Source organism: Coturnix japonica, chromosome Z (genome assembly GCF_001577835.2).
Source record: "Coturnix japonica isolate 7356 chromosome Z, Coturnix japonica 2.1, whole genome shotgun sequence".
In the NCBI taxonomy this organism is placed as follows: Eukaryota; Metazoa; Chordata; class Aves; order Galliformes; family Phasianidae; genus Coturnix; species Coturnix japonica.
Genome location: NC_029547.1, coordinates 2,367,327 through 2,389,419, shown reverse-complemented (window position 1 = coordinate 2,389,419; position 22,093 = coordinate 2,367,327). Strand labels below are relative to the sequence as shown.

Sequence of the window (22,093 nt, the reverse complement as noted above, 5' to 3'; positions counted from 1 at the left end):
GGGCTGGGAAGACTCCGTTGGTGGACAGAGCCCAGGCAGCAGAGCTCTGTCCGCTGAGTGCCTCAAGAGCTGCTGAAGCTAATCTGAGTTCAATATTTGTTGAGAAGATTTCATTAGCCAGGAGAGATTTTGACAGTGGCTGAGATGCAGTTTTAAGAAGGCTAGAAAGAAAAATATGTGTTATAGCTCCGGACTGTACTCAGTATAAAGGCATATTGTTTCTTGCTTGAAGACATTGATAAGCTAAGTACAATACAAGAGGTCTGGTCAGATGCAGGGAGGGAGTGCAATGAAGCAGTAGCTGTATTTTCATTGTTAATCTGCCTGTCACTGGGACTTAAATTTGGGCACAGGAAGAGCTGAGCTCTAGACATCTGCTAGTGAGTTGGATCATAATGCATTCAGGGCAACCTGTATCCCATCCAACTCAATTGAAAATGTGAGAACTGGGCTCTCTGACCTCCTAAGCATACTCAGCTCTGGCTTTTCTATTCCCACTGCCTACCAAGAACATGAAGCTAATGTGCTACAGCAGAGGAAAGACAGAAGAGCATGGTTCTAGTTGCCTTCACCTACTGGATTGTAGTAATGATGCTGAACATGAAAATGAGGAAGAATTGAATGTTTTAAGATTTCACCAAGAAGAATGTCTGAATAGTTCCCCTGTAGGTCAAGGTCTGAGAAAACAGATGAGATAGGAAAATTAAGATGGAAGGACTCATAAGAGTGATCTGCAGTGATCTTTCATTGAAGACATGAACATGTGTAGGACCATTAATGGGCTTTTGCTGTGGAAGTGTTCTTGACTGAGCTTTATTCATGGGGCAGTGCAGGTTTCAGAAAGCTTTAGGAGTGTGTGCAACATAGAGTTAACTGTCAAGGAGGGGGAGGACTGGATGGCTTGGAGGGTTTTGCTAATGAGCTATCAAGCTGTAGGTCACTGGTTGAAATTTAATCTGTAAGAACAGTGACAGAAAATCAAATAGAAGTGCTGACGTCAGAGTGATGCTGCAGCAGCAGTGAAAGCGTTGCTGGAGCCTTGTGCAACTGACATAGGCAACTTAAATAAACTGGGTGCAAACGGTGTAGAATATTCTGAGTTGATACCAACTGCAAGGTATATCACAGCCAAGTCCTATCATATCTATGAGTTCCTTGCTAGTCTTTCTGCAGCTGCTTGTGAGCGACACCAACATATCTGATCACAGGATCTGACCCAAATATGGTGTTATATAGTGCTAAAAACAGAGCAGTAGAGACATCTAGGTAAGCTTTGTTTAGTGGTAACATAGCATGTGAATCAGCAGTGCACTGAGGACATGCTCACAGCAATCTGCAGTTCTGTTGATGGAGATATTTGCCAGTAGGTCCTATTTTGGGGTCAGAAGATGGAAATGTTTTGCCATTCCTGGACTTCTTGGCATTCTCTCTAAGATGACTTGATTGCTTCACTGTAGCTTTCTCAGGGGTGGGGAGAAGCCATGTTACTAAGATATTTATTCTGTCTGTGGTCACCAAAGGGAAAGCTGGGGATCAAAGGGACAAGGGGCACTAGGTGCCTTCAGCAGTGATAGCAGTACTACACGCAGGGCTAAGCACTTGGGGCTGGTTGGGCCTGTGTTGATGCTCCTCATTCTGGGCAAAATAAGATTTTAATCAACCATGCTGTTTACTGAACATGAACACGTAGTTCTTAAATTAACTCTTTCTGTGCATGAAAGCTTTCTCTGACTTATGCCCCACTGATGTGTTTGGTGTCACTGAATTTTTAGGAGCTACTTGGTGGTCCTTCCTCTGCTCCAGAGCAGCAGGTCTGAGGATACAAGGTCTCTCCAGATGGAATAGGGCTGCCATTTCAGCTCTATGCCTTTAGCCTTCCTTGCCTCAAGTGTAGGCAGAGAAAGGAGCAACAGTCAGCATTGTTTTCTGTGCCAGCTATGATTAGTTGGCATAAGATCACTTGAGTAAGTTGACACAGACTTTGAGTTGCTTGGTTAGCTTTAAAAAGAAAAGAAAAATTCCCAAGCCTTCGCCAGGATCTCTTTGCTGCCTGAATTTCATTCTTCACCACTAAAAGCTTGGTCTTATCCCAGAACTGGGACGTGCTCAGTTGCAGAATATTTGTCATTCTGATATTTATTTATTTCCTGTTAGAAAAAAAATATATAAATACATATTCTAGGAGAGCAAGAAATTTTAAAAAATAGTTAAACTTCAAATTCATGCAGATTTCCTGTTTTGCTTCTTGACAAAACCTCAAAACCACTTTGAACAAGTTTCCTACCTCAGCTGAGGGTGGAGTTGTGTACACCCCACACGTGGCCTCTAGAAGTGCACCCAAGGACAATAGCACATCTCCTTTAGCACAGCAGGGCCAAAGTTACTGCTAGCAAAGCAGTCAATACGTGCGCTTGTGCATGACTGCCCAAATGCACTTCTGACTCAGCCAAGTACACTGGAAAAATTTAACTTTACTATTTCCAGCAGAACAGACTGAGTGGTAGAGATGTGGCAGAAAAGAAACTGGAGGCATTTTATAATAGATACCTCTCTGAGATGCTAGGCAGATAACAGCTGACACTATTGCAGTTTCATTGATTTGATCTGGTGAGGCAGCTTCTTGGTAAATAAGAAGAGTAGAGAAATCCATTGCACTAAAATTAATGGTTGCTGCCTGATCTGTTGAATGGATTCACTGCAATCTGAAGCAATGCGTGCATTTTGCAAAACCAGCATTCTTCAGCTCCTACAGTGCATCATGACATTACTTTAGGCAGTAAGGAAGATTGTATGTGTGATATGGTGTGCTGCGGTAGATAGTAAAGTAGCTAGATGCATGTGAACTCTGGATAGAGTTATGGCATTTGGGTGTGTAATGCTAAGTAACAATAAGCAGTGCTTAACATTTCCTCCCACACTAGAAGCATATCCATTAAAAGTTTAGCCAAGTCAGCTCTGCAAGTTCTTGCAAAAAAGAGCAACTGCTAAAACACTAATAGGATCTACTCTTATGTGGGTAGAACAGGATGCATTAAACCAAATTTTTCTGTACTGCTACTCGAGAAAGAGTCTTGCTGAGATTAAAGAAACCCCTTGAAGGTAAAAATGATAATAAATCAGGCTCAAGACCAGATTAAGGACTTCTGAGTTTTTTCTTGATTCTGTTTCTGAGATGCTGCCTAGTCTGAACAAGTCAGTGAATGTGATTTAAACCATCCATGAGTCAACTGGAGTCCCCACGTGAGTGAATTGGATGTGTCTAAGTCCCAGGGAATGACTCCATCCTTTTCATCTCAAGTAGTACTTAGGTCCCAGAGAAACCGAGCAAGTATATGAATTTGTACAGTGCATATTAGACTTAAGAGTAACTTAAGAATGTCAGCATATGGTTTCACATGTTCTCAATGATTGAAGGCTCAAAGCAGTTAGGAGTATAGCATCTAGCAGACACTAAATTTTTTGGCGGTGCTGAAAAGGGACAACTTCACTGACTCACAGCCTGATCAAAACTATTGCTTTAAGATTATGTTAAGCTAGCATGGAACACCTCAACAAGTGAAAATCAGGGCATATTTTTACTGGTTTTGTGGGCCCAATCAGGAAGAGAGACTATTTCTGATCTGCTTATTACAAGAAGGCTGGTGCTCACACACCTGAGGGCTTTCACTGTCTCGTGTGGGTAGACCAAAGAATTCTGCACAATGCATGATCCTCATTTTCACTATGCAGTGTCTCCGTACTATGCCTTTAGAGGAATCTGGATCATGCCACCCTCTTGGCCATGCCCAGCTTTCCTCTTGGATGGAACAAATGACTCTGTAATGTCTCTAGCTAACAAGTGCAGAGTGTGGAAGATCTGGATACCAGGATGTAGGAGAGAGACATAAATGTGGCAGTGTGGAAGCATCATCTGGGCTGCTCATAACTGCCAGGTTACTGCCAGGTTACTGCCAGGTAAGCCATGAACACATGGGTCCACCTGTTCCACGGTCCGTTTCCATATCTTTCCTTGACATAACTCTAAAATAGATAGCTGATGATCAAAAAGCCTCCCCTTCCACTGGGATGACACAAAATAGTATTTATATCTTACGTTTCTAGTTGCTCAGAAGTCAAGCTTCAAGAAGAGGAGTCAACACTGCTTCCCCAATCTCACCTATAGACTGGTCATCCCCAGACATCCCCAGAAAGTGGGAATACTGGGATCATATTGTTTGGGCTGGACAGCCTACTTCTTGTTTTCCAGTTTCTGTATTATTTCTTAAACCATCAATATCTTGCGCTTCCTCTTTCCACTTAGCCCACTACACAGGTGCTTGCCCTTCAGAGGGGAATTTGCATTTGGAATCCCATGTAGACAGGAGAGCACTTACCTGGCCACAGTCCCAAGAATAATATTTCCTAGTGCCAACACCTGGATAGCTGTGTGCAACCACACTAAATCATTTCATGGAGGCACCACAGCTCACCATTCTGTCAGTGGAGAAACGTGTGAACTTTGCTGCTTCAGAGGCATCTGTTTCTGCATTGCTTATGCAGTTTGCGTAGGTGCATGCATTAAGTAATCTGAATCATTCTGCTGGAGCCAAGCACCTATTCTTCTACAGATGTTGCAACATATAAAATGAGTGCCTAAAGCAAGCACTCTCAATCTAGCCTCCAGGGTCTCCACGTTTACCTACATATATAATGGTATAATAGTCCTTGCCTAACTCAAAGGGCTGTTGCAAGATTTTAATTAATTAATATTGGCAAGGCTTTTAAATGATGGAAATGAAATGAGATCTATAAATGAAGCATATTATTATGACTATATAGCATTTCTGCTTTCACACCATACCTGGGTAGAGAGTGGTGCAGATACATTCTCTAAAGCATTTTGAGTTACAAAGAAGTCTAGTTAAAATGTGGACAGTACTGATATATTTACAGTTGTTAAAATGTTCCATGGAAGAGATGTTGCTTCTCACTCCAAGAGTGCAGCTCTCTATTTTATTTTATTTTTAAAATCTGTTTCCCAGTTTTAACCCATGTATTTCTGGGCTCCAGAAATGCTCAGTGTTAAAGAGAGATGTGCCAGAAGGTAGTTGGAGATGTGAGAGTCCTACTAGGATTTGCAGAAGACCTACCTAATTACTCCCCAGTGACAGTTCTGGCTAGCACTGCTGCTCATTGTGAGCACTGTGGTCCCTCAAGTAGCTTTTGGTCTTCCATTTTGCTAGTATGATTGATATTAATTATAGCCATGCAGTATCAGTGGTGGGCAAGATTCCCAAGAGAAGCTGGTATTCCTGAAGTCCTTCAGTGTGCCTAGCATCAGATTAGCACACAAAACTCTTTGGACTAAGTCCCTTGGTAGGTCACACCATTTCATCAAATTACAAAATAGCTCATTAGATTTCAAGTCAGATTTAATTTTCTCTATATTTAAATTCTTAATGAAGAATGCTATAATCTTACTACTCACTAAGCACTTTCCATTCACTTGCAGGTGAAACAGGTGAATGTTAAAGGGCTATGTCAGGAGAAAGGAAAAACACTAAATAAGATAAAACTGGGTGATGTCTCTAAATACTCCAATCAGCAATCAAAACCAGTGGTCTCTGGGGGAGGAGGCTGGATGGTCATGCATGTGGGTCAAGGGATTTGTCATCAGGTCTTCTGCACCAGGGGCAGATTTTTTATACTTGACAGTATAGCATGGTACTGTCAGCTGATGTTGCTCCCAACAGTGTGCAGGAGGGATCTTGCCTTGCCATCTGGCTCTCACTGCATTGTCCATGTAATCTTTTGTCACAGAATCACTGAATCACAGAATTACCCTCAAGGATCACGTAGTTCCAACCCCCCTGCCTGGCAGGGCCACCAAACATACACATTTACTAGATCAGGTTGCCCAGGGCCCCGTCCAACCTGGTCTTGAACACCTCCAAGGACGGGGCATCCACAACCTCCCTGGGCAGCCTGTTCCAGGGCCTAACCACTCTCCTAGTAAAGAACTTCCCCCTAACATCCAACCTAAATCTTCCCTCTTTTAACTTCAAACCATTTCCCCGTGTCCTGCTATTGTCAGCCTTTTCGAAGAGTTTACTAAACTGTACCAAATTATCAACCTTTAGCTATGGACAGAAGAACACTAATTTTTCCAAGCCATTTCTGTAACAAGAAAGCATCATAATTTCTGTTATTATCATCCTTGTACTCTCATCAGAGGTAGGATTTACTGTTTTCCCATGAGAAATTGGTAACTGGGGAATAGGAGGTGCTCTGAAAGCCAAGTAAAATTTTACCGGTGTAAACTGTCTGCTGGTCAGTGGTATCTCATATAAACTAGGCTCTTTGAGTCAAGTTCAGACAGAAGTGACCCTCACAAGATTGCCTCCCTCAGTGAGAACTGACAAGACAGTGGAATCTGTGTTCGCTTCATGTAAGTTATTGGGTGTTAAATACTTTACCTAACTTGTACATGGCTCTTCTCAGCAGTAAATCTCAGACTGGTTTTACAAGAGAGGTCAGTATCTTTATCCTCATTTTACGGGCAGATAAACAAGGGTGCAGGAAGGTCTAATGCCAGAAGGTCAGCGTCAAAGTGAGAAGCAGCTAATTGCAACAGATTTTAATGCATCATTGTGCACAAGTGTCAGTAATTCTTACTGCAGTGTCAACCACAAAGTTATACAGAGTTACCAAAGACAGAAATAGAGCAGTCCTGACCTTTTCTCTGCAGACAGGGATTGTCTCTCCAGAGACTTTTTCCCCAGCAGTAGTAAACGACTAAAGAAGAGCAGGTGCCATTTCTCCCTCTCAGTGATCATGCCTGGGGGCAATAGAAGTCATTTTTAGGATATGATTTCCCTAGTATTTACATCGAACTTGTAGCAGTGCTTATTTTAACTCAACTGTCAAGCCACTTTATTTTTAATTTGCAGCATGGTATCATTTTTTAATACTTGCCTTGTTTTATACAAGCAAAGATATTTGAATGGGAACATGAAACTCACTAAAAGAGTTATTGCTGCCCCACAAATATATAGTGATAGCCTAAGAAAGCAATGGTGCTCTCTTTCCCATGACTAGAAGTGCACCAAATCTCTAAAGCAGCCCTAATATTTTACTTTAAAAGACAAAATCACAGGCTGGGTTACCTTTCAGTAAGAACTTTATAGATTTTCCAGCTCTTATGAAGGTTCCTAAGGGAGTCCTAATTCATCCAAATGACATTGTTCTCTTGATGACTATGACATTCTTATAAGAAAATTTGCCAGTGGGGCATAATCTTAGTTTAAGAGATCCTAGGAAATAATACAAAATTGAATAGGTGGGAGAAAAAATAAGGAGGAACAAAATGCTTTTAAAAATACTGTTTGTGAAATACTCACAAATAAGAAGATTCTTGTTGCCATGAATACTGATCAGCCATGTATTTCTGTAAGCACACATCAGCCTGATGTACTACACTTCTGTGATTTATTCAATTACCACATTTCATAAAGACATAGTAATTGCTGTGTTATATCCATCTCATCTAGTACCCATCTGAAGAACATGGAAAAGATGGCATGTAGAGGAAAATGTCACACTGGGTCTATGCAAATCCTTCTCCTTCCCCTTGGTTAACAGATTCACTCCAGTCTTTTCATATTCCTTCTTTTTTCTCTCCCGGTGCAGAAGTAGATGTTCTTACCAACTACAATTAAGAGGTTGTTGTTTTTTTTTAAAGAAAAAAACTTTGTAATATTTCTGATATATCCTGCCACAGGAAGTGAAAGGTGAAATAAGACTAATGTATTAGGAATAAAAACATTAAAGATGAAAGCCCTCACAGAAACCAGCTTAAGAGTAATAGCAGTGATTCATGAAACATGAGGCTTAAGTAGATGGAGTTGTGGGCAGGGCCAAGAAAGACCACAGAAAGGATGTTTTCTGATCTGTATCAGATAGGACCTAGGGAAATGTACCTTCATACTGCCTGACTGTTTCCAGGGGAGATTAATTTTACATACAAAGATGTATTCCTATTAATGTGCAACTACCTCTGAGGAGGAAATGGACAAATGGGCAGTTGAGCTCTGAAAACCCACACACATTATACTGGAAAAGTGTGATTACCATTACAAAAGATACCTGGAATTACCTTAAGTGCAGTTTCTTGTTTCTCAAGTCTTTCTTGTACATAGGATTATAGAACTCTTGTTGTACATGGGATTATAGAAGGTATTTTAAATATGAGTTTTAAAGAAATAGATTTTCCAGACTAACTACCAAGAAACCCAGAAGAACTAATGATGTGCAGCATACGAGTACTTTTTTTTTAGCAATAAGTGATATTTTTCAGTCTGCAGAATGACATTGTTTTATCCTTTTGGCTTCCTTGCACTTTTTTTCTTCTTCTTCTTCTTTTTTTTTTTTTTTTTTTTTTTTTTTTTTTTTTTGGCAGGACTCTTTTAATTGCACAATGTATTTATTGCACAATGTATTTGTGATGTATTTTGACTTTTAATGTGCAGTGTTAGAATAGGTCTTTGGTGGCTAGGAGAAATCATGGCACTGAAAAAGAGCCTTCTCTTTAAAAACAAAACAACAACAACAACAAAAAAAACCCCTAATAATAATCAGTTTTTAACCATAGTATTTGGCCAAATTTTTGGGTGATTTCATGGGCATCTATCATGAATATGACTGTGGGTTACCTACCAGAGATGTTCACTGAGAGGTTTCCAGTGTTTTATGAGGGCTGATGAAATAATGTAGAGGAGTGATGCGATGCAACATTGTCACAATAATTATAAAGGGACCAAATCTTCATCTTCTTAAGTATTTTCATTCTTCATGCCTATGTAGATCAATACTTTTTCCCCTTATCTGTGTTACAAAGTATACCATCAGGCACAAAATAATGGACTGATAACTTATCATTTACTGTTTGATTTTCATTTGCAAGTTGAAGCTATACCACTTTCTTTTCAAAAATACTTTCCCCTGAACTACTAAATCTGTTGAGTTTAAGAGATGAAACCAGGGGATGTCTGCATGTAACAGCACCATTTTTCATGAGATTTTTTTGATGTCACAAAAACAATGTGTATCCACAGAACTTTACACAACCTAATAAATGATCAGTTGACACTGTGCCTCTAATTGTCCTCAACTGGAAGCAAAAATGCTATCTGTGAGCCAAAGCTGATGAATGCTGTTGGTTGATTAATTCTCTTAAAAAAAAAAAAAAAAAAAAAAAAAAAAGGAAAAAAAAAAGAAAAAGAAAGAGAAAAAAGAGCCAAGGAAAAGCCACAACAGCTCTGAACTTTTTCAAGGACTGCCTCTGCTTTAGGGGAATTTTGATTTTTCCTGCTGTTTTGTTTGTTTTAAAAAAAATGGTGATGTCTAATCTTCAGGAACGTACCTCATCATCCAACCCACAAACTGTTGGCACAATAATAAACCTACACAGAATGTACTGTTAGATTCCTTTTTTTATTATTTCTTTCTTTTTTTTTTTTTTCTCCTTACTTCTTCCTTTCAGAGGTATAAATCACAGCTTTTTGCTTTTGCAAATTAAAGTATAGGCTTTGCACTGGATAGTTGGCACTCTTTCTTCTGGCCAAATGTTCTATGCTGCTTCCAAAGAAACTGTGGACACTGAGTTGGCTATAATTTGTCTTTGAAATCTTTTGCAAAACCTCAGTCTTTGTATGCCTCCAAGAAAGAAAATAAAAGAGGAAAAATAAAACAAAACATGAGTTTATTTATTAAGTTGCAATTTAACTCTTTTTTGTATTATGTTAATTCGGTTTTAGGGTTTTTTGTTTTTTTTTTTCTTTCTTTTTTTTTTTTTAACCAAGTTTTTAATTTTTGCTCTTTGTGTGATACCATCTTGTCATATAGGTCAAAGCAAAACTATATTTCTGCCTATCCTAAAATGTGTAGAAAAGATCACTGAAAGTAAAATATTTCTTTTGTTAGTTGCTTGTAAGCTTCGAGTAAGCCACTTGTTTCCGACTGTATTTCCAGAAATCCTCTCTGCTGTGTTTGTTTTTGTGTCTTTATAATGTGGTGGTCAAACAATGCTAAGCTGACTATTTCCAACTAGTGGGGAAATAGGAATGCACCTCCCGCATTCTCACTCCGTGAAGCACTTGCTGGTTTTATCTGTCATATATTATTTATAGTTTTGATCATCTAAATGTTCAGCAAGGAATAAATGAAAGTTATTGGTGTGTAAAACATTGTAGACCTTGTGTTAAACTTGGACTTATCCCTCCAGCATCCTTGTACTGCTCTCTTCTGCAACACTTCCTTTCTATTGATGTGATGCCATCTTTGGTACTCTAACAAAGGGCTGTATAAATGTTTGGAAGCCAGAACAGATGTTTTTGGGCAGCTTTCACACAGTTTGCCAAGTTCAGGCATAAAACAAGATCCTGACCACTTTTGGTTATTATAAATTGTAAGACTTTTTTCAAAGGAAGACTAAGCATGTTGAGTCCAATGACTTCCTGTCTTCTGGCATTCTACTGCATGCCTTTTTTTTTTTTTTTTTACTATACCATAATGTTTCTTAAGTTTGCTTTTGTTTTATTCTCATAATTGGCTTTGTATATCCACTGACTGATCTGATTTTCCTATCGAGTCAGGGCTGTTCACTCCAGATTTTCACTGGTGTAACTGAGAGGAAAATTTGGTCCGTATGCTCTGTAATGAGATATATCATCACTGTCAATATTTTTCTTCTTCTCATCACTCCTCTGCCATATGGCAACTTAACAGGAAAGAGCTGAACTGCATATGTTCTTAGTAAGATTTCTTCATTCCCTTGCAAAATCGAGGTTAGTTTTAATACCATTCAGATTTAAAAATGGAGGAAGCCATTAATCCCTTAGCATGGGATTTTTGTCCAACATTGGCCATCCAAATGCTAGGCAGCCAGTTGAAACCAGTTTTCTGGACTCCTGCTATAGTCCCACTTGATCCATCAAATCATAAGAGTCAGGGGAGACTTTTTTCTTGCAAACATGAGTGTAAATCTCCTATGTACCTGCTGATCTTAATGGTGTTGAATCAATGAATTAAGGCAACATCTGTACCAGTGTATTGAATGTGGATAGGAGATTATTTTCATTAGATGTTGATATCCTCTGCCAGCACGTCTTGGCCTGTACAAGGTAAACTCACCTCAAATAACACCTAAGTGTAACTCATTAGACATCACAAGCCAGAGGCTGTTTACAGCTAGCCACACACACATAAGGCTACCCTGGTTTAAGTGGAAATTTAGCCCTAGCAAAAGAAGTCATGATACCTACTTGCTTTCAGGGCCAGAAAATAGGTGCTGGCTCATTTTATTTACATGTGTACATGTTAAGAGATACAAGCAGTGTATAAAACAGTGTGAGAGAATGAATGATAAATTTGAGAGTGCTTGCCTGAAAAGTTGCAACCAGAGTTTGTTTTTAACAAGCAGCTTTACAGACGTATTGGTGGGAGACTGATCCCGTATGAATGAACACAGAAAACAGAATTTGTAAGCAGTGATTTCCAGGACCCACTATATGTGTTTTTCTTAAACCTCTCATGCTACAGATGCCTCTCGAAGCCATCATTTAAAAAAGGGAAGAAAATAAGGTTTTCAGGAGTAATTAATGTGGATTCACTGAGAGGAAATCATGTTTGACCAACCTGGCAGCCTTCTATGATGTCACAACAAGCTGGGTAGATGAGGTGACAGCAGTGAATGTTCTGTGTACTTAGAGTTCAGCAAGGCTTTTGACACTGTCTCCCAAAACATCCTCTCAGGTAAGCTTAGGAAGTGTAGAATACACAAGTGGGCAGTGAGGTGGATTGACAACTGGCTGACTGGGAGAGCTCAGAGAGTTGTAATCAGCAGTACAGAGTCTGGTTGAAGGACTGTAACTAGTGGTTGTCCTCAGAGGTCAGTACTGTATTTCATCTTGTTTAACATCACCAGTGACCCAGATGATGAGATAGAGAGTACAGTCAGCAACCTTGCTGATCACACAAAGCAGGGAGGAGTGGGTGACACACCAGAAGTCAGTTCTATCACTCAGTGAGTGCTGGACAGGCTGGACAGTTGGGCAGAGAGGAACATTGTCAGGTACTACAAGGGCAAGTGTAGAGTTATTCCTGGGGAGGAATAACCACATGCATCAGTACAGGTTAGTGGATGACCTGTTAGAAAGGAGCTCTGGGGAGAAGGACCTGGATGTCCTAATAGACAGCAGGCTGGCCATAAACCATCACTGTGCCCTTGTGGCCAAGAGGACCAATAATATCTTGAAGTGCACAAAAATGAGTGCAGCTAGCAGGTAGGGGAAGGGGATCCTCCCCCTCTACTTTGTCCTGGTAAGCCCACATGTGGAATACTGCATTCAGTTCTGAGTTTCTCAGTTCAAGAAAGACAGGGAACTTGTAGAGAGAGTCCTGCAGAGGGCTAGATAGGTTATTAGGGGGATGGAGAAAATTCCTTATGAGGAAAGGCTGAGTAACCTGGGACCTTTCAGCCTGAAGAAGAGTGAGAGACTATCTTAACAATCTTGATAAACAGCTAGTGGAAAAGAGTCAAGTGGATCTGAATGTAAGGAAACCTCCTTTACTTTTAGGGTGTCATAGTACTGGAACAGTCTCTGTCAGAGCCTCTTATGGGGAGGTTTATGGAGTCTTGACTGGTGATATTCAAAACACACCTACATGCTTTCCTGCTCTAGGTAAACTGCATTATCAGGGGGATGGATCTGAGGATCTCCAGAGGTTCCTTCCAACCTCTACAATTATGTGATCCTGTGAAAACAGTCTCTGGGCAGTTCATACCCAGGCAAATGTCCCATATCACAGTATTTCTGCAAAGTTTCTGAGCTCTGTTTACTGAATTTTTTGAGCTGGGAGAAGCCTGCATTAGAAATAGTCACCCTTTGCCACAGTATGCCTGCATCCAGCAACATGCTGAGCAGAGTGTTTCAGCCACTTTTAACCACCACGATGGGGCCCAGGGACCATGGGATAAATCTGAATGAATAACCCTATTTCTAAGTTGTTTCCAGGGAATGCGTGGGTGTTACAGACATTTAACTGCCAGGCTATTCATTTTTTCTACACTAATAGTTTCCATGCTAGCTGACTGACCAGTCTCCCTGATGTGTCGCGTCAATTTTCTTATTAAATACAAAAATAATGAATGTTATGTATGAGCCTAGAAAGCTCCTCATCTCCCAGATTGGATCATGGTGCCAAATGTCTGGCTGGCATCATCTCCAGTAGTCTGCAAACAACATCTGCATGAGCGTGTTGGTAGCTGCCATGATTTGCTGAACAGCGCTGATTACAGCTGTTTTGCTAGAGGGAGACTTTGCAGTGTGTGGGACAGACTGCAATGCTGTACCCTCCCTGGGAAAGGCCAAGCATGTGTCATTTGTAGGAATGACTGGAGAGATACCTATCTCCCGATCTTCAGCTGTCTCTGTTCCTAGATGTGATTAACTGTGCATCTACACCAAAAGAATCACTGCTGAGATGAGCTCAGAAAAATGAGCGCTTGGGAGCCGCTGACCAACCCCAGCAGCTGCCTGTGAAAGTTGATCTGGAGAGCTTCTGTATGCTGGAGAGGTGGGAGAATTTGTGAGGATGAGTAAGAGGCTCAGATCCCTGATTGACAGCACATCTCACTTCTGCTGGCATAGTCTTTAACATCTCTGCTCGTGGAAGAAGGGTCTCAAAGGTGCTTCTCTATCCTAGGAAGCCTGATGTGTAGCTACACGAAAAGGCAGGACAGGCAGCAGGCTAGACCCCAGTTCTATTTGCTTTCAGAAAACATCATGTCACTGCCTAGGAAGAATAAGCGGAGTTTCAGAGCTGAAAAGTAGTGTTATATTTTATTTCCCTCACTCTTAGGACAATTATATTCTGTATATGTTGTCAGCCACTTTATCAGAAGCTAGGTCCACTTTTTCTGTCTGTGGCACAAGTTTAATGCAGTTGTTTTCAATCAATTATTATTTCAAGTACCACAACTGTTTCTGAAAAAAAAGAAAAAAGAAAAAAAGAAAAAAAAAAAAAAAGATGAATTTTAGCATTTCTCAAGCTTAAGGGTTTCAACACTTTCTTAAGCTATTTTTTTTTCAAAAGCATTTGAAATTTTGGTCACAAGTAGAGCATGGCAGAGGGTAAGCTACTTCTGGACAGGTACTAGGAATATCCTTGTTTACTGTGTGTATTAACCTTGGGCTGAGGATAGGCTCTTGTTTGATATCTGAAATTTTCCAAAGAAAACAGACAGCAACATGTAAATAAATAAACCACACATGCAAAAATGACTCTGAAATATTGTGTGCCAGGTCAAGTGTTAGTTGGGTTAAGTCAGGTATTTAAAGTAATCCTACTTACACCCCCTTAAATATTGCATCACTTAGGTAAGTTGTGACAGCTCATTCACTGCCAGGAAAAGCTTGCATTATCCTCAAGGATGAATTCAGGACTTCAGGAAGCTCACAAGTAAATGAAAAACAGAGACAACGGGCAGTGGCTTAGTGTCTTAAGCCATATGCCTCAGATATCTCTAGCCATAGTTTAAAATGCCAACAGGAGCATCATCCAAGCTAATGTAGATCTACTGAGTACTTGGCCATTTACTGCAGGCAGAAAAAATTCCTTGAGTTAAATGCTAAGAAATTAGATCTTTTGAACTTTTAATGGCTATTAAAAATTGCAGGGTATTTTCATAAGGGAAGAAGTTTATTAATCTTGTTCCCTTAACTAAATTATTCTTTTCCTTCTACAAATACACTTTCAGTTCCTTATGTCAAAGGGAAGATAGGAAAGAATGAAAGAATGAAAATAACTAGTGATGTACTGTGTCTTAAAAGAGCTGTACTACCACACAGGGGTGTCTGCAACCAGCCCAGCTGTGATTTGTGAGAACAGGGAGAGGGGTGTTGCAGAGGGACAGGGAAGATGTGTGAGAACAAATATTTGCACTCCTACACTGATTTTTTATTATCAGCCTTAGCCCATAATAAGGAGGGCTGGTCAGAGATCAAAACCTCTGTCATCTAAGTCATCTAATTATAAAACAAAAGATAGGGAGAGGTTAAAGGCAGGTGCTCGAGCAACAATATATTGAGCAGGCAGGTAGGAAGATGAGTGATCTGAAAGAGACTGCTGATTCTAAGGAAAGGAGAGTTTAAAGGAAGACTGGACAATTAAAGAAAACCTCATCAACATGCAAAAATGCCATGAGAAGTAGTGTCAAAACATTTAATTTGAGAAATATTAAGAGAGCCAATGGAGCCTGGTAGATTAGAGACAGCAGCCACAATTTAGACAGTGAATGGCAAGTGTTATAAGGGATATGGGAGGTTTTCAAATATGAAGAAGATGGCTGGGATTCAGCTCCAGACTGAGACGCTCAAATGTGGGCAAAGGGCTGAGAAAGGAAAGTGGGAGGAATACAAAAGAAATACATGATGATAATGATGGTATGGCTGTGATTAGCACAGTGTAGATGCCTGATTTCTTAAGGAATACTGATCGTGATTAGGTGCATGATAGTATGCATTCACACACAAATCACTTGGTTTGATAAAAAGATACTGAGTGAAATTCAGTCCCTATCCTTAAAATCTGCACTTCTCTGTCGTGTGATTTATTGGTGTTCTGTACTTTCATCTGTCATGGGTAGACCTTCAGCATTTCCAACATCAGTGACTCAGTGCTGCTGATGCTGGAAAGTGGGCACTGGTCCAGCCATGAGTTCTTCAGTATCCTTCTATGAAACATTAGTAAGATTCATAGATACTAAGTGGCTTTCCCAAACCTGTTTTATATCTAGCAATAGAAGCCAGATCTTCCAGAACACCGTTATTTACCAATCAGCTGATAACATTCTCGTGGCTTTGTTTAAATCATCACTTATTTTGAAACTGGATAATGCTGGAAATTTTTCAGAATACTTGAAAATAGCCAGTGAGGCTATATTTAGGAGATCATACAAGTTTTAATTGATTTTCTATTTTAGCTTTTTAATGAGGCAGTTCACCCCACTAAGAAACTGTTGTCTTTTCCCTTCCAGCTTTAACTGGTGGTAAGAAGCACAATATTTGAGCTCTTAGTTTGGAACAGCTCTGTTTGAACAAATAATAAAATAGAAGACTAGACTTATTTTTAAGATAGAGACCTTGGAGCATTTGGGGAAGAATGTTTGAAAGATCAAAACATTTCAGGTTTCTCATATGTCCTGAGAGTTGAAAAATAAAAAGAATTAGCTAGGGATCTGGCAGAAGAAAACAATTTCTAAGAGAAAATATCCTTCTAAATACATTGTTCTCTTTTCAGTGTTGTTATTAAGCCAAAAATTCCACTGGCGATGAACAAGTAATAATTTATACCAGTGAAAATCCAGAGTTTCCACAAAGATGAAGGAGGTTTTTTAGGTATAAAGTACCTTTACCAGCAAAATGCTTCAGAGTATTCTCCAATGTTAATTACTTCAACAGCATGAAAAGTAACAAAGGACAAGTCTGAACTAACTTTCATGGGCTATGAAATGTCAGATCCTTGTAACTGATACAATATGAGAAGCCTACATGGCTGAAAATCTTAGGGAAGCAATCTCTTATTCCAGAGATTTCAGAGCAAATCCCATTCAGCTTTATACTCACTTAAAATTGCAGTGTCGTGGTTTTTGAGACCAAAATGAGTTGGTTTTCAGTTTAAATCTTCTTGGAGATGTGACCAAAGATTGCAAACAACATGACAGTTTTTTGTCCTTTTGGAGGGAGACAAATAGATGGCTGGTTAAGATTACATCTATAACTTTTAGATGGCTGGAATATGAGATAAATCCCACTCTCCCTAACCTCTTCCCTCATCTTCTGTACTGAGTCCCATCCATCTCTATAGCAGTACTGTCAGAGGTACCCAGCAGAAATACATTATAAGCCCAGCAGTCAAGAGAAGTTCAACAGGAGCTTCCACTGGTACTAAAACATTGTTATTAGGGCAAAGGACTTTCAATAACCTTTTCAAATTTGATCGTCTTGTCATTCAGCCTCCATCCTAACCATGTATTCCTGACTTTCACATCCATAGGGAAACCCACACTGAGAATCAAGACTGTTTTTGCTTGAGGTCTGGAAGAATTTCCTGGACTAGTTTGAATTGTGATAATGTATTCTGAGAGTTTAGGGTTATGTTTCTGCATTTGGATATTTCTATCATCTCCACTTGTTTTGTAGCATGTCTTCAGCAAACTACTATGTTACATGAAGTCAAAGACCATGTCTCCAGGGACATGGTAGACTGGATTGGTGGCATATTATAGATGGAGTAGAAGATATTGTGTTATGGCAGAAACTATATAGTTAAGAAGCAAAATGTATTCACCTCTTGCTCTGGTGTGTCTTACACAGATAGTCAGCTGGTATTTTGTGATTCAGTTACTCAGCACCTGAGACTTTCAATGTTTCTTGAGGATAAAGATGGGAAACTAAGCTTTAAAGAACAAGGGACTAATACTAGGGAATAATACTCTAACAAATATGATCTGTCACAATATACCCCCATGGGAGAAGAGAGCAGGCAATGTTTTGTTGCTGTGGTGGGAGGAGAAAACATTTCTGTCAGAGGATCAATCCCATCTGCCCTTGATCCTGCATGCTTATACAGCTGGACTTACATGATCTCTACATCCTCCCAAGTGAATTGCAGCCTTGTACTCACTTTAGAGGCATCTATTACTCCCCACTGTGTATGTACCTACCTAAAAATCCATAACTGGTCTCGCATCGAATCAATGCTCACAGTCAACTTGTATCTAAACAAATTGAATAAAGCTAAGAGCTCTGAAGATCCTCTTATTTATCCCATGACAAGCACAGAGACTCCCAGTTCTTATGCTCATGACACCTTTGTCAATAAAATCTGCAGATTGCACAGTATAAAGTTGTTTTATAATTCATCTCTCTGACAATGACTGAACCTTTGAACAGGAATGCTTTATGTGGTTATCTCAAGAACAGTGTTCAAGCTGAGGCTGCATCAGCAAAGTGCAAAAAAAAATTTTTGTTCCTCTTGAAGAGACACATTTCAAGCAATTTTTTGATCTAATGAAAAAAAGATTAGATATTATTTTAAAGAAGAATTTATATTTGGCTGGCAATTAGATCATAAGTAAGAATCACAGGACTTATTAGATCATATATTCTATTCTCCTTCCACTGCAGGATCATTTTTCAAACCTGTGGTCTAATTGCATTATTTTAAAGGGACAAAACATCAGACTTACAGAAAGAAATGTCACTGCTGTAGTATGCACCCTTCAGAAAATGTTTTTATGCTGTACCTCAAAAAGTAACTGCTGTTAGAATAAACTGCAGATGGAAATGATGGCAGTTGGGTATCCTTTTAGTTGATTTGATGGTGATGCCAGCTCATCTCGCCTGCTCTAATTGGCACTCAAGACTTGTGATCATAGATTAGGTGTTTTAAAAGTCCTGCCCAAAATCTTTAATTCATGTAATTTAGGGCTGTAAATTGTAAGTTCATAGTTATAGATAGAGGTGTTTCAGATCGTCATGTAAAAACTGTTGCAGGTTTTAGGATAAAAGTGGAATTTTCAAAGCCAAGTAGGACATTCAGGCAGGATGACTCATTCATTTCAGTGGAAATTATTACATCCAAATCCTGGTCCTGTGACTTTTGAACAAGAGGATTACGTATATAAGCAGCAATTACACACAATTCCACCCTAAAAAAAAAAAAAAAAAAAAAAAAACAGGTGAATTCTTAGTACTTTATTCATCAGTTTGTGGAGAATTCAACCAGTTGTTTCACTTCCAATCTGAACTTCTGAACTTTAATTATTAATAAAATCAAATCAAAATTGTTTTTGAAAGAGGCATTTTGAAGACAATTCTTGAGGAAGGTAATAAAACAGAAAACTCTATCTTCAGTTCATTACATGGCTAAAGGTCCACGAAAGTGACAAAACACCTAGGGGGAAAAAGAAAGGGGAAACTGACATTGATATAATAGCACTGTAGTCTGCAATTTAATAATATTCAGCCAAGGACACTATGAGGTTTTAGCAACAGCAAACTAACAATAGGAATAGCATGTCCTTGTTTTACAGATACACGAGGAAGTCCTAGAAACATCAAGTGGTTTGAATTTTTCCTATGACTAGTTAGAAAATGTGGAAAAAAACATGTATTGGCTTTCCATTTCTCTAATTTTTAATGCTCAGGAGCTGTGTTGGTTGATATTCTGAAGCACATGGGATTTTTGGAGCCCGCTTTCAGCAGCAAAGCTATGTGGATGTGGTATAAAATCTGCAGCAGAGCCCCTCTGTACTCTTGGCTTTTGTATTTTGGTAGGACCAGTTTGTGCTTCAAATGTGTCATTATCCTTTACAAGGAAGTTTCGCCCCACTCTTGAATCAGTTCACATTGTTAATGTGCTCATCAGCTAACTCAGACGGATATACAGACAGCTGTGAGGAATCTAATTAACATTTGACTACAAAAGAAGAAATTACAATCTACTGTACTATCTAATCTGTCAGAGAAGGTCTAGCTTAGAAATGTGTTCAGTATTTCTCTGTAGCTTTTCGTCTATTTTAATGTAATAGAATCACAGTCATTAGAGGTGAAGAAAAACCTTTTATTTTATCTTGTCTATCTAGGTTTGCAGCTACTTTTACCCTTTGGATGACACTGAGTATAATCTCTCCCTTCTTTATGTTTTTTCTCCATCAAACACCTGCAGATTGCTATCATGCCTACTTTTAGTCATCATTTACTTGGGTTTATATAATTTGTGTTATGGTTACCTGAAGATCAAAACTTCCATCTTTCTCACTGTGTCTTCTCTTTAAACATTTTACAAAATCCACCATTATCTCAAGAATGATAGAGTGATCTTACTATTCAGAAGAAGTACATCTATTCTGTATTAAAATCTGTGCACTATTTAGTTTACAGCGTTAGCAAAGGATTCTTTCAGTGTCACTTTATATGTCTGGGTTTTTTTTTTTTGTAAAAGAAAAGAAAATTGTATTTCTGTGTGGTACCTGCTTCTTAATGTGTAGAAGATAGGACAGAAGTGTTATAAAGCAGAGAGCTGTGTGAAAAGAAGTAGTTTTTCCAATTAATCTGAATCTACAAAAGATCTGACTCTAAAAATAGGAGAAATATCTAATTCAAAACTATTTGGATAGAAGAGAGCAACTGTGTTGACAGCAGACATATGAATGATATTGTTTTTGCAGATGGGTTGGTGAGAATCAAATTGAAGCTGTTGATCTATATTTGTGTAGGATCTTTCTAAACCCTTTGAGGGCTTTGTCATTAGGAGCATGGGCCGCTTTACCGATGAGGAAAGGCAGCACACTCTGTTTCTGTCATCCACACACTATTACTCGGACAACAGAAGATGCCTAAATTTAACAAAAACAAAAAAAAAAGTCAAATGTCCTTCTGCAGAGATGGGGGTAATCAGACTGAGATGTAATTAAAAGCCTTTCTTCTTCCCTCAACTGGCACACACAGAGAAGATAAGTCTTTCAAGGAAATACATCAGTAGACTGGAAAAAAAAATATCTAAGTTTACTTTTTAAGTTAATTATCTTTGCACATCCTGTTTAGCAGAGGCTGAACCCAGACTGAAAAGAGTAGGAGACAACAATAATTCCTCAGGTCTCAAATTGATTAGTATCTTTGGAAGACTGTAGAGAGAAGCACAGAATGTAAGGAGGGCAATTTGGTATCAGTTTCTCTCTAAAGAGCATATTGGAGGATTTTAATAGTAGCCAAGCTTGGGAATCTGGATAGTGGAGGGGAGCAAACAGCTTATTTCTCATCATGGTTTCTGATAGGACTGGGACCACCACCAATCTAATCCACAAGGAGTGTGCAATTGTATCCATTAGGCAGAGGAGAACACAGCAAACGTGAAAGGAAATACCTTAGGCTAGCTCATTTTTTCTTTTTTTTTTTCTTTCTTTTCTTTTCTTTTCTTTTCTTTTCTTTTCTTTTCTTTTTCTTTTCTTTTCTCTCTTTTCTTTTCTTTTTCTTTCTTTTCTTTTCTTTCTTTCTTTTCTTTTCTTTTCTTTTCTTTTCTTTTCTTTTCTTTTCTTTTCTTTTCTTTTCTTTTCTTTTTTGTGTGTGTGTGTGTGTAAGTATATGATTCATGAAATTCATTTGTTGCTACAGAAAGAATGGTTTTATCAACTGAAACATATTTCTTTCTTGTTTGCATTGATATTATCATGCTTATGTAGAGGGATCGTGTTTCAATATGACATCCATGAAGTGATGCTAGATAAGGGAAAAGTATTTGTACCTTCGTAATCAGTTTCCCTCATATGTAATGTTTTCCTTATCAGGAAATGGAAAAATAAGCAAGGTATCTTATTTCAAAACTTGCAAATGTGTGCCATTTGCCTTCAAGTCACTGGGAGGAAGGGTACTACGTGTTAACCTTAACCAAACTATAGATTAAACTGTTCAGTCCCTTTGCTTCCATCCTCTAATGTTCTTACCTAGGAATGGCTATACGGTGAACTAATGCACTGTTTTCTTCTTATTTATTATTATAGTTTCTCTATAGTTAGTGGAGATGATAAGAAAAGATTCTACAAAAACATCTCATGTATTGAGGAAAAAAAAAAAGGTTCTTTATCCAATTGAACAAAACAGAGTGAAGTGCCAGTTTCAACCCCTTTCTCCCTTGTTTATTAAAATTATTATTATGAGGAAGAAGAAACACCAAAAATCCCCTAAGTTTAGATAAAATGAATTTCAGAAAGACAGCAATAGCGTATTGTAGTTGCATCCATAGCTCTTTGCTGTTGTCAAGAGTGCTGGAATGCCAGAAATGTTATCAAAATTTAGAGAACCTACCCATTTCCCATTTGTTGTTTGTTGTTTGTTTGTGTTTGTTTTTTTTTTTAATTCTGAAGCTAGCAGATGATGTTCTCTTTCCATCTGAGTTCAGTCATGGAAAAGAGAACTTTAACCATTAATATCTGTGGAGAATTACAGTTAAATCAAGTTGCCAATATAAGAATTTCCCAAAGCTCAACACAGAT

General features: G+C 38.8%; 1 protein-coding gene and 1 long non-coding RNA gene across 4 annotated transcripts in view; both read left to right on the top strand.

Moving 5' to 3' along the window:
- SETBP1 (SET binding protein 1) overlaps window positions 1-22,093 on the top strand; it is a 243,012-nt gene that overhangs the window by 176,668 nt on the left and 44,251 nt on the right. The gene's annotated exons all lie outside the window — the stretch shown is intronic.
- LOC116652560 lies at window positions 9,790-20,435 on the top strand. The gene is made up of 2 exons (XR_004305716.1): window positions 9,790-11,790; window positions 13,479-20,435. It is a non-coding gene; the product is annotated as an uncharacterized LOC116652560 (long non-coding RNA).